This window comes from Hakea prostrata, chromosome 4 (genome assembly GCF_041222555.1).
Source record: "Hakea prostrata isolate BN-2017 chromosome 4, UWA_Hpros_2, whole genome shotgun sequence".
Classification (NCBI taxonomy): domain Eukaryota; kingdom Viridiplantae; phylum Streptophyta; class Magnoliopsida; order Proteales; family Proteaceae; genus Hakea; species Hakea prostrata.
In genome coordinates, this window is record NC_142603.1 from 12,835,564 (window position 1) to 12,846,618 (window position 11,055).

Below are 11,055 nucleotides of genomic sequence, written 5' to 3' on the forward strand. Positions count from 1 at the left end.
CCTACAAATACTTATATTAAAAAACAAGAAATAAAAGTCTTAGTGGGCCTCATGTGGGACCCACCCCCTATTGTGTGCTTTAGAACCATCAAGGGAACACATTGTTCTCCCTAAAGGAGAGCTAATCCAAACTCCTACCTCTACATTGGAGGATACCACCATTGTGTTGGAAGCACCATTTATCATTATAGGTTTTATTCAAATCTTTACTTAGAGAATTTTACATGTGGGTCCTCTTAGTTGAGCCTATAATATTGTCAAGTCCTCTTAAATGGGAAATCTTATATCTAGGTAGTGGGATCCCATCTGTTCACCGACCTACATGAAAGGTACATGGGGATATTTTTGTAAAAATACTCTTACTAATTGATAAGGGGAGCATTTTGGATTTTGGTTCTTTTAACTTCTAAAATCCTAAACACATAATTTCCTACTAAGAGGACTCAACACATAATTTAGGCTTGATCAAGAGGACCCACAAATAAAATACTCTTCTTATTATGCAGACATGAAATCCAAGAGAAGCCTGTGCCTTGGCTCTTAAGCCTATTTCTAGAAACTGAGCTACCCCATCAACTGGAGGCCCCAAAGCCCACACTAATAATTTTTATCTGGATGGAAATATTGGTCAAGATCGAAACGAGTGATTAAAATCGAAATCTTGACTGAATTTTGCTTCAGTCCTATGCATTTAATGCGCAAGATGTCAAGCCGAATGTGGATCGTCGGATCTGAAATTTCGGTCGAGATTTTGATCCGACAGCTGAAATTGATTTGCTTGACAGTCCTGCCATTAAATGCGTAGGACTGAAGCAAGGTCTGGAAACAATTGCCTAAAATCACGCTGAACATCTCAGTGCGAACCAAACCAAAATAACCCATCCGACCCAGGCGTTTTCCTTTCTCCAATCATAACTTGTTTGAATCTTTCACGACAAAATATAAAAGATTAAGCAATAAGGGTGAGGAACTGAGGATGGTAGCTCTGTCTCTGCCATCCTGATTAAAAAGGAAACTTGTCTTCATGATGAATAATGGCCTCTCAGAATGATTACAGAGAAGAAAGAAGGTAGCTCTGTCTCTACCATTGACAGATTCTTCATTTTATGGGTTTCATTCCCTGTTTCCCTGCATACGTGGTCCCAACCACTTTTGGACCAACAGCAACAGCAACAGCAACAGCAAAAAATACATAGCTGAATACAAAATTTGGGTAATTAGTTTTATTGAAGTCAAGGGACAAAATGAATAACAGGGTAAAACACCGAATAGCTTTTGGTTTATCGAAGAAGCCAAATACCTAACAAACTATAATCTGCCAATGATAGTGGACAAAGGACTTAATGGTTTTACCAGATGGTTTAGTTGTGTCTTAAAACTAAAACTATCGCTTTGTTTTCATTCCTTCCAAGCAACGTTCTATTGGAATGCAAGCCTTCAGAACCTGATGGGCTGTTGTATCTTGGAGTAGCTGGTTTAGTTTCATGTCTTATAAACTAAAATGATTGCACTGTTTTCATTCCTTCCCGAGTGTCATGTACAGATTTACTATCCACGGATTTCCTATGCAAGCAGTGTTCTGTTGGAATGCAAGACTTCCAAACCAAAGATGGTGCACTTGTGCATCAATGGGAGACATTCAAACACCTTAAGGACAGTGTGCTTGTGCACCAATGGGGGGATGTTCGAACACCTTAACGGTAGTGCACTTGTGTATACCTCAACTCTTCTGCTGCTGTTTCTGTTTCTGGTTACACTTTGTTGCTAAATACGGGTAAGTGGTTGTACCATTATATAACTCTGTTGTGCACTTTTCCTGTTCTGTTTGTCTTCTATTGTGCTGTTGATTCTGTCTTATACAGTACCTAATGTGTGCTTGTTCTAACACTGAAAAAAAAAGGGGCAAAGAAAAGACCCTCGCTGCAAATTTACAGCTAATTCCTATGCTAATTCCATTATAGGAATTACTGAAATGCACAGACAGTCAAGGCCTAAGCCTCTTAATGGTGTTGGAACCCCAAAATGCTTACCTTTAGTAGAGAAGAAAAGGTGTTGTAACATCCTTAATTGGGAACTGCAAATAATGGAAGTCAAGATTCCCTCCAGAAGCTTCTCCTCCTTAGGGAGAAAAAGGGGTCTTGAGACACTGTGCACCATTGCTGTTGTTTCAATGATAGATTGGGCTGAATTACCCTCAGAAAGAAAATTGTCTTCCTCGCCTCTTTGTTGCACTATAAAAAAGTTCCAACATAATCTTGACCATCTCTTTGATCCATCTGTGCCTCATTAGTCCTCACTGAGTCAGAAGTCTGAATCCAGCTATATCCAGATGGCTTCATCAATCCTCGATCTTCCATTAGCTTCCTTACTCTCACAGCATCATCAAATCTCCCAGCCCTGGCATATATATTTGACAGTGTGATATAATTTCCAGGGTTCTCTGGTTCCAAGTGAAATAGGTGCTCTGCAGCTAGTCTTCCACAGTCGATATTTTGGTGGACCCGGCAGGCGGCAAGCAAAGACCCCCAAATGCTCCTATCAGGCTCAGTTGGCATTTTATTTATGAATCTGATAGCCTCCTCAAATTGTCCTGCACGTCCAAGTAAATCAACAATACATGCAAAATGTTCTATATGTGGGAAGAAATCAAAGTCTTGGACTAAACTGTTGAAGAGCTGGATTCCCTCATCCACGAGACCTGAGTGGCTGCAGGCAGTGAGCACAGAAGTGAAAGTTGCAGCATTGGGTTGAATACTGGACTTTTTCATCTCTTGCAGAAGTTCCAGAGCAGCCCTGCCTTGACCATGTATTCCATATGCTCCAATTATTGTGTTCCATGATACCACATCCTTATTTTTCATGTTTGAGAATACAGTATAGGCAGTTCCAATGCTTCCACATTTAGAGTACATGCTGATTAATGCATTCCATACAGGAATAGCCAAATCGAAACCATTTCTCCAGATGAGGGCATGCATTTGTCTCCCATGTTGAAGATCACAAATGGGAAGAACTGTAGATACTGTTATCTGATCACTTTTAATTCCACTAGATTGCATTTCCCTAAAACATGCAAATGCTGACTCAACCTGCCCAAGAAGTACAAACCCAAGAATCATTGCATTCCATGTTACAATATCACATTTATCCATGAATGCAAATACGTTTCTTGCATCTTGATACCTGCCACACCTAGCATACATTGTCAACAAGGCCGCCCCTGCTGAATTGTAGAACTTGAGTGAGGATCTAGTTTTGATTGCATATGCATGGATTTCCTGTCCGCCTCTCATGGCACCTAAATGTCTACATGAGACAATGATACTGGAAATAGCAGCTGCATCGGAGAAAACTGTTCCTCTAAACACCATTTTCCTGAAAATCCCTACAGATATCTCATGCTTCCCAATCCTTGAATATCCTGACATCAAGGTGGTCCATGAGATGATATTAGGCTCCTTAATTTGTTTAAAGATCTCTGAAGCTTCCTCACACAACCCCATACGGCAGTATCCATCAACGATTGTATTCAAAGTGACTAAATCAGGCTCCAAACCTTCTGATCTTATTAAACCCAGCAGTTCCATAGCCAAATCAAAATACCCATTGCAGACATACCCTGAAATCATAGAATTCCACGACAAAATATCTCTTTCAACCATTTGATCAAAAACCTGTCTAGCCATTTGAGCATCACCACATTTGGAGTACATATCGATCAGGGCATTACATACTTCCAGCTTGTGTTCAGCAGCGTACCTGCGTACATCTTTGTGGATTCGAATTCCCTTCCTCCAAGGACAAGGATTGAGCACAGGCCCTGAGAACCTTGGGAAAGACATATCCATCGGGTTTGATACCCTGCACTTGCATCTCCCTGTAAGAGCTAAGGCACTGTTGATACAATCCATTCTTTGAGTATAGACCGAGGATAGCCGTCCACGCAAACACATTGGGTTTAGGCAATTTGTCGAACAAGATGTGAGCAGAGTGAAAATCATCGCAATCCGCATACATTTGAACCAACTTGGTAGCAATGAATGAATCGGATCCCAACCCATGAAGTATAATTTGCTGATGAACTTGCTTCCCTTGTTTTAATGACGTTGAATTGCTGCAATTTTGAAGCAGACGGTTGAGTTCCGAAGGAGTGAGGATTCTCAAACGGCTCCCAGAAAAAGATAAGATTCGAGGCTGGGAGGTCCATCTTTTCATCTCATTTGAAATTTCACAAAATTCTAAAACCCAAGCTTTCTTATGATGTTTTCAGATTCTTTAGTGATCGTTAATGACAGAGAATGAAAGTTTGGCGGGAATTGTTCGAACTGAAGAAATGCCCGACGCCTTCATTAGATGTTGATGGAACTTTTGGATGATACTGATGGGCTCTGGGCTGGGCTAAACCTGAACATGGTCCATGAAAGTGTGGTCCATCACGGTTCCTGAGAGCCTCTCAGAAGCCAACAAATACCGGGCCCCACTGGACTTGTGACCCAAATTTTTTTCACTTTACCTTAGATCTAACTAGAGTGGGGACCCATAATATACATCAAAAGACACACTGGGCAATTGAACTATAGGACTCTTCATTTTTTGACCCTTTTTCGTTAAAATGCAGGGCTTTGCTGTTGGCCCCAAGAGAGGATTCAAACTCTGACTTCCTACTTGAAGGTGTTGGTTTTTAACCAATTGAACAACCCCTCGAGGTTGGCTCTTCATTAGTGTTGCAACATAGTTATTTCTCATGGGGTCTCAACTCACGACATGTGGCATTTTCAAGATTCAATGATTGTGATTTTTCGTGTTTGTGACCAAAGCCGTTGGATTTTGAAAATGCCATGTATTCTGATCTTCTCATGACAACAAACAAAAATTCATATAGAGGTGGATTAACACAGTACATCTGAATTGTCGAGAGAATGCTAGAGTCCCATCCTAGATCTTATTTTGTATTGTGCCATGGGTATAAGGTATCAATCAGTCAGTCTAGTTTCACCGCTTTTAGTGGTGATTGATAATTACTGAAATGCCAATGGAAGGTTAGTGGAATTGTTGAGAACCTCATTTCCCAGTGAAGAGGTTGGGTTCAACTGAAATTGAAATGATCAAACCAAAATTTTCTTTGGTTGGTTTGTATCTAGTTTGGTTCAATTAGTCATGCATGTGAATGTATAACAATCGATCATCACCCCGCAAGAACCCCGCGGTTAGCCCCCCCCACCCGTGGGACCCCGAACATTCAATTAGGGAAACACAGAGTTTCCAGATTTTCGAGCAGAAAACATTCGGTTTGACGATTTGGTTCCATATTCTATTTAGTTTTTTTTGATCAATTTGATTTAGTTTCACATTATACCAACTGAAAAAACCAAGATTTAAACCAGTTTGATTCACACCCTAGCTTACACAAATGACATTTTTATTGCCTTTACTAGGGTTCCATCAATTTCTTTCTTTTGAAGCTCTCTATGAGACATATATCACTTTCTTTTTGTTTTTTTTGTGGGAAGACATAAATCACTCGAGTAAAAGCAATGAAGTGGGGTATCATATTTATCACCCTTCCCAATGCAATCCAATTAAGAAACTTATATATATAGAGGAAGTGCAGGAGTTGCAGAGCTATTTTCAAGTTCATTCAGAACTTCATAAATAATTGGGAAGGAGACAAGGAGGTGAAAGTGACTGCAGCTCGTTTGACTGGTAGATTAGATTTCATTCTCGGATTCCTTTTTCTCCTTTCAAAATTTTAAAGCTTTTCACTTTAATTTGCTTCACCATTAGGCAAAAGGACAGGAGATTGGGAAAAAGCTAGTTTGATTTGGGTAGGTTTCTTTTTCTCTCTTTTTGGAATCAAATTATGATGAACTCTGACTAGAATCTACCTCTTCCCATCTTAATTAATGAGGAGATTGTAGTTTTATCCATGCAAACCTACTTTTCCTCACAATTATATTTCCTGTTGAATGGTCAAGAACAACCGATAAATAATAAGATGCGTTGAGATTGATGAGGGAAAAGTAAGAAATGATTCTATTAAAGCTCATTTCGAAATAATGCTGACAGGTTTTTTGTATCCATGCATTTTCACGTAAATATACTCTTTGGTTGTTGCAGTAAATTTATGTTTGATGCTTTTGCTTTCAACATCAGTTCTTACTTTAGTTAGCTTCCCCCTTTTTGATCTCATCATAAAGTTATGATATTGAAGTTAGTGGAAAAAGCAAGTTTCCTATATGGGCATCGAGATCCATGAAAGTCTCAGTGGAGGAATCTACAAAACATGCATTTCGATTTTCTAAGGGTAAGATGGTCATTCCCATCTAGCTTTTGCCGATGATCTCATTTTGTTTGGATATGCTACCATAAAAGAAGCTAAGGTTTTCGTTCACATCATCAAAAAGTATTGTGAACTCTAAGGATAAGAACTAAATATCCACAAAACAAGAGCTCACTACAATCCAAACACTCCACCGGTATCAAAAGAGAATTGTCATCACAATTTCACATATCTCCAACGTCTTCGATCTGAGGATATATATTTAGACATTCCACTCTTTCCTGGTAAATTGAAAAGAAAACTCACACTCATGGACAGAGTAAACAATCGGTTATAAGGATGGGAATCCAAATACTTGTCTTCTCCTGGAAAACAAGTACTGATTCAATCCACTCTAGCTACTATGCATTCCCACTTTATGTCCTGCTTTCGTCTACCTTCAGCTATGATTGAGGAACTTGAGAAGAAAATGAAAGCTTTTTTCTGGTCTAACGGCAAAAAGCAACAAGTTCATACCATAGACTAGCAGTCTATCTGCTCACCAAAATCTTTAGGTGGACTAAATTTTAAAAATCTTCATGATTTTAATCTAGCCTTTCTGTCTCGAAAGGCATGGGATTTACTTCAAACTCCCCAATCTTTGTGGGGAAGGTTGATGCAACAAAATATTGTAAGCGTTTCTCCTTCTTGGAAGTTGCTCCACATATAACAGATTCATGGGGGTGGAAATCATTACTCATAGGACGGAATCTTCTCAACAAAGGGCTTATGTTGCAAATCGAAAATGGACAAGAAATACACCCTTTCACAGAATGCTGGATACCCAAGACAGATTTGGATAGGGGTTGTTATCCTTACGCCCATATAGCACCTAGAAATGTAGCACACTTCATAGATCCTCGCACTCATTCCTAGAATAGAAATACTCTACAACAATGGTGGCCGCCAAAATTGGTAAGTAGGACTCTCACAATTCCCCTACCTTTGTCAACATAGTCAGATATGTTAATTTGGCATTGGACAACCTTTGGAAAATTTTCAGTTAAATCAGCATACATGCTCTCTGCAAATAGGAGAATCATTAACACCTCAACAACTCTGGAGATACAGATGCTTCCATGGAACAAACTCTGGAAACTGCCTCTACATCCGAGAGTCTCCCATTTCCTATGGAAAATATTACACAAAAAGCTACCAATTGCCTCACTATTACTCCAACGAAGATGCTCGTGCTCCCTCCTTTGTCTTCACTGTGGTGAGGATAATCCAAGACGTTTGGCATGCTCTTAAATTTCCTAATATGAGCATAAATGGAAATCTAAAGAACAAAACTCACAAATGATCACTGTGGCAAACAGAAACAACTTCAGCATCCACACTCAAGATCTTCACTACGCTTTGGCTATATTGGAAATCTTATACCAGCTTGATAGATTCATCTGAAAATCCAACTGCTACTCAAACATACTTTCAAATCTAGAAAGGTCTTCAATTTTACAGCCCAAAACATGAGGAAACTTTCACTCATAAAACGATCCAACAACATTAAATGAGTGGCACCTATTCATCCTAAGATAAAATGTGGACGGATCACTCTTCCACAACAGACGAGTAGCGGGATATGGAGGTATAGCGAGAGACTATCAAGGACACATGCTTTTTTGCTTTGGAAGAGGCGTGGAAGCTCAGGATATCCTTAAAATGGAAGCATTATCCATTCATCAAGCTCTAATATGGGCTATGGACTTCAAATTAGCAAATATTGAGGTAGAATCTGACAACCAAGCGATCATCAATATCCTACAAAATTCCCTCACAACGGCTCCTTGGAAGGTATACCCAATCATTGCAGCATTTTGCACCTCAAATAATCCTTTGAGTCTATCACGTTTAGGCACATCCTTCGTGAGGCTAATATAGTGGCGGATTCCTTAGCAAAGGACAGTGCTCTCACACAAGAAGCTTTCTTAACTATTAACTCTCCCCCCCCCCCCCCCCTTATTTATTGGTTTTTACTGTGTGATTTGTTAGGAATATGTTGTAATAGAGGTTTTCCCCTTTAATAATATCCTTTATTTCCAACAAAAAAATCTTACCCTTCCTACACTTATGAGGTTCGGCATATAATGATTATTTGTTTCAAGATCAAAGAGTAGATGCTGTGAACTTAGAATTTATCACCACCATCAAAGCTTAAATTAATATGTTGGTTCTGGGTGTCTTGTATTCTGTGGGTTTGTGTAATTAGAGTTTGAATATAACTGTAACTAGAACAGAGTTTAGGTCAATTACTTGTATACGGATAAAATTCTAATTATATGAAGAATAGGGTATTAAGTTTCCTTATAGATATTGTATCTGTGGGATAATAGAGGTCAAAGAAATTGAAAGTTTCATGTGGTTTTAATTTGAGCTGATCTAATTCGGATGAATGCACAGAAGCCCACACCTCAGGGCAGACCTCAGGGCAAACAATGGGTAGCGCTTTATAATTACGTGAAGAATAGTATAGATAGGTTTTCAGGAAATAATAGAATCTTTTACTCTCTTAGCTGGATGTAAGCAATTTTGTAAACCTTCTTTACTGTTGTGTGTTTTGTTTGTATCCTTCTCTATGGTTAAGCATCTATCGTGCGACACCATATATAATTCTAAGTATATTATCTCTTATTAGCCATAGTGATCTACCTACAAGATTATTGTTTGTATCCTTCTTTATGGTTAAGCATCCATGGCGTGACACTATATATAATTCCAAGTATATTATCTCTTATTAGTCATAGTGATCTACCTACAAGATTATCTGACGCATCAGGAGATATCAGACAGAAGCATATGCATAAGAATATCCTGCCAGCCAAGAACACTTCTCCCTTGTTTTGTTCTACCATCATACAAGTTCATCAAACAGTTTTATTTATAAAGTGCCAACATCAAAAAAAAATAGTAGCTAAGCATCATTACTAATAATGACCCTCAACAGTTAAAATACAAAGTCCAAACAGTGAAGTACATGGTTTGAAATTGTTCACAACACCAAATAAGAACACGACACCTAATGAGCTGAGGTTGGAAAAGAACAATGTGGGTTTTCTTCATTTAAGAAGACAACAAACATTGCAGAAAACATGGGGTTCAACTTACAAGGATACAAGAAACCCCACCAACCCAACTTGGTGAACGATCACTTCAATTCTTTTCTTTCTTTCAATTATTGTTTTCTGAGAACAAAGACTACCTCCACTTGCGTGCAATTTCAAAAATGGAACAAGGTGGGTCATGAACCAGAAGGTCTCAATTTCAAAAGCTTCATCGACAGCATAAGCAAAGTAGTCTACTTGGTAGCTTTTATCTTGACTGGAGAACCAGTAAGAAAAGCCTGTCTATTAGACATGAAAGGGAATCCTTCTGCTAACTTATTTTTAATTTCAATTTAGACTCCTCATCTGCTTTTGCTTTTTCTCACTCTTTGTCTCTTCTCTCACACTTACTTCCTTTTCTATTGACCACATATTCTAACATTTTTTTCTTCCATAGTTAGCAAACCCTTTTGCTGTTAACATTTTCTTTCGATTAACTCTAGAAAAGCTCTGGGAAAGCAAAATTTTGAAGCTTCAGTAGTGGAAATGGAGTTGGGGAGTAATGATATGTTAGCCCAGGTTGACCAAGTGAGGGAGAAAATGAGTCTTGATAAATGTTGACACAGAGTTTTCTTCTGGGTACGTAGTTGACTGGCCCTATCAGTCGTCTCAAGCTTGCTCCTTTAATGGGTTAGGGTTTGATTAAAACAGTACTGATGTACAGAAGTGGACCTGGATGGCTCTAGGTTTCGATCCTGCAAATGATGATAAACGATGTGGGTTTTCCTACTGTTCCACAACTGAAGGGGACAATTAGGTCAAGAGCTGAGTAGATAATAAGATAGGTCACTTATGAGGAGATTAAAGCTACATGGATTAGGGTTTAATAAACCCAATATAGAAATATTTCCAATCAAACTCACAATATGAAAATTTTTATTTTCAAGCAAAGGCATGGACCAGGAGAGTAATATGGAGGGATTTTATGAGCAAGGGTAGGGAGTGGACTCTGGTGATCTTCATTATCGAGACCATTTTATCAAGTTTCTATTTGCCGGAAAAAATGTACATGTCTTATATGTTCTAAAAACCTCAAACCGCTTTTCTGAATGGTTTGTTCTTAAATGTTAAAAAAAAAATTATCAATTTTAACAAGCACATACTTCTCATTCTTTTATTCTCTTGGAATAGAAAAACATAAGAACTGTCAATGCAGGATTGGTAGAGTGGTAGAGATCCATATTTCTCAGTGGAGAGGTCATGGGTTTGATCCTTGCAGACAGCGTCTCCCCTCTGAGGATGTAATCAAGGTGCGCGTAAACTGGCCCAGATGAACCCCAGCTTCCAAATAGAAAGAAAAACATCAGAACTATTCTCTATAAATATCATCAAATGCATCCTCATGATCCCATGATCCTTGCAGACAGCGTCTCCCCCTCTGAGGATGTAATCAAGGTGCGCGTAAACTGGCCCAGATGAACCTCAGCTTCCAAATAGAAAGAAAAACATCAAAACTATTATTCTCTGTAAATATCATCAAATGCATCCTCATGATCCCATGGTAGTAGTATATCACCAGCTGGTTTTTCTATAATCAGTTGATACAAATTGAGACTTTTGTAGTTCATAATTAATCTAGCATTTGGTTGACCCTTGGTTTGCAGTTTTTGGATGGTGAGAACTCTAAAGGCCTAT

At 38.7% G+C, this 11,055-nt stretch overlaps 1 pseudogene; it reads right to left on the reverse strand.

Moving 5' to 3' along the window:
- Nucleotides 1-1,422: 1,422 nt before the first annotated feature.
- LOC149017976 (pentatricopeptide repeat-containing protein At5g39350-like) lies at nt 1,423-4,365 on the reverse strand (annotated as a pseudogene).
- Nucleotides 4,366-11,055: the final 6,690 nt, after the last annotated feature.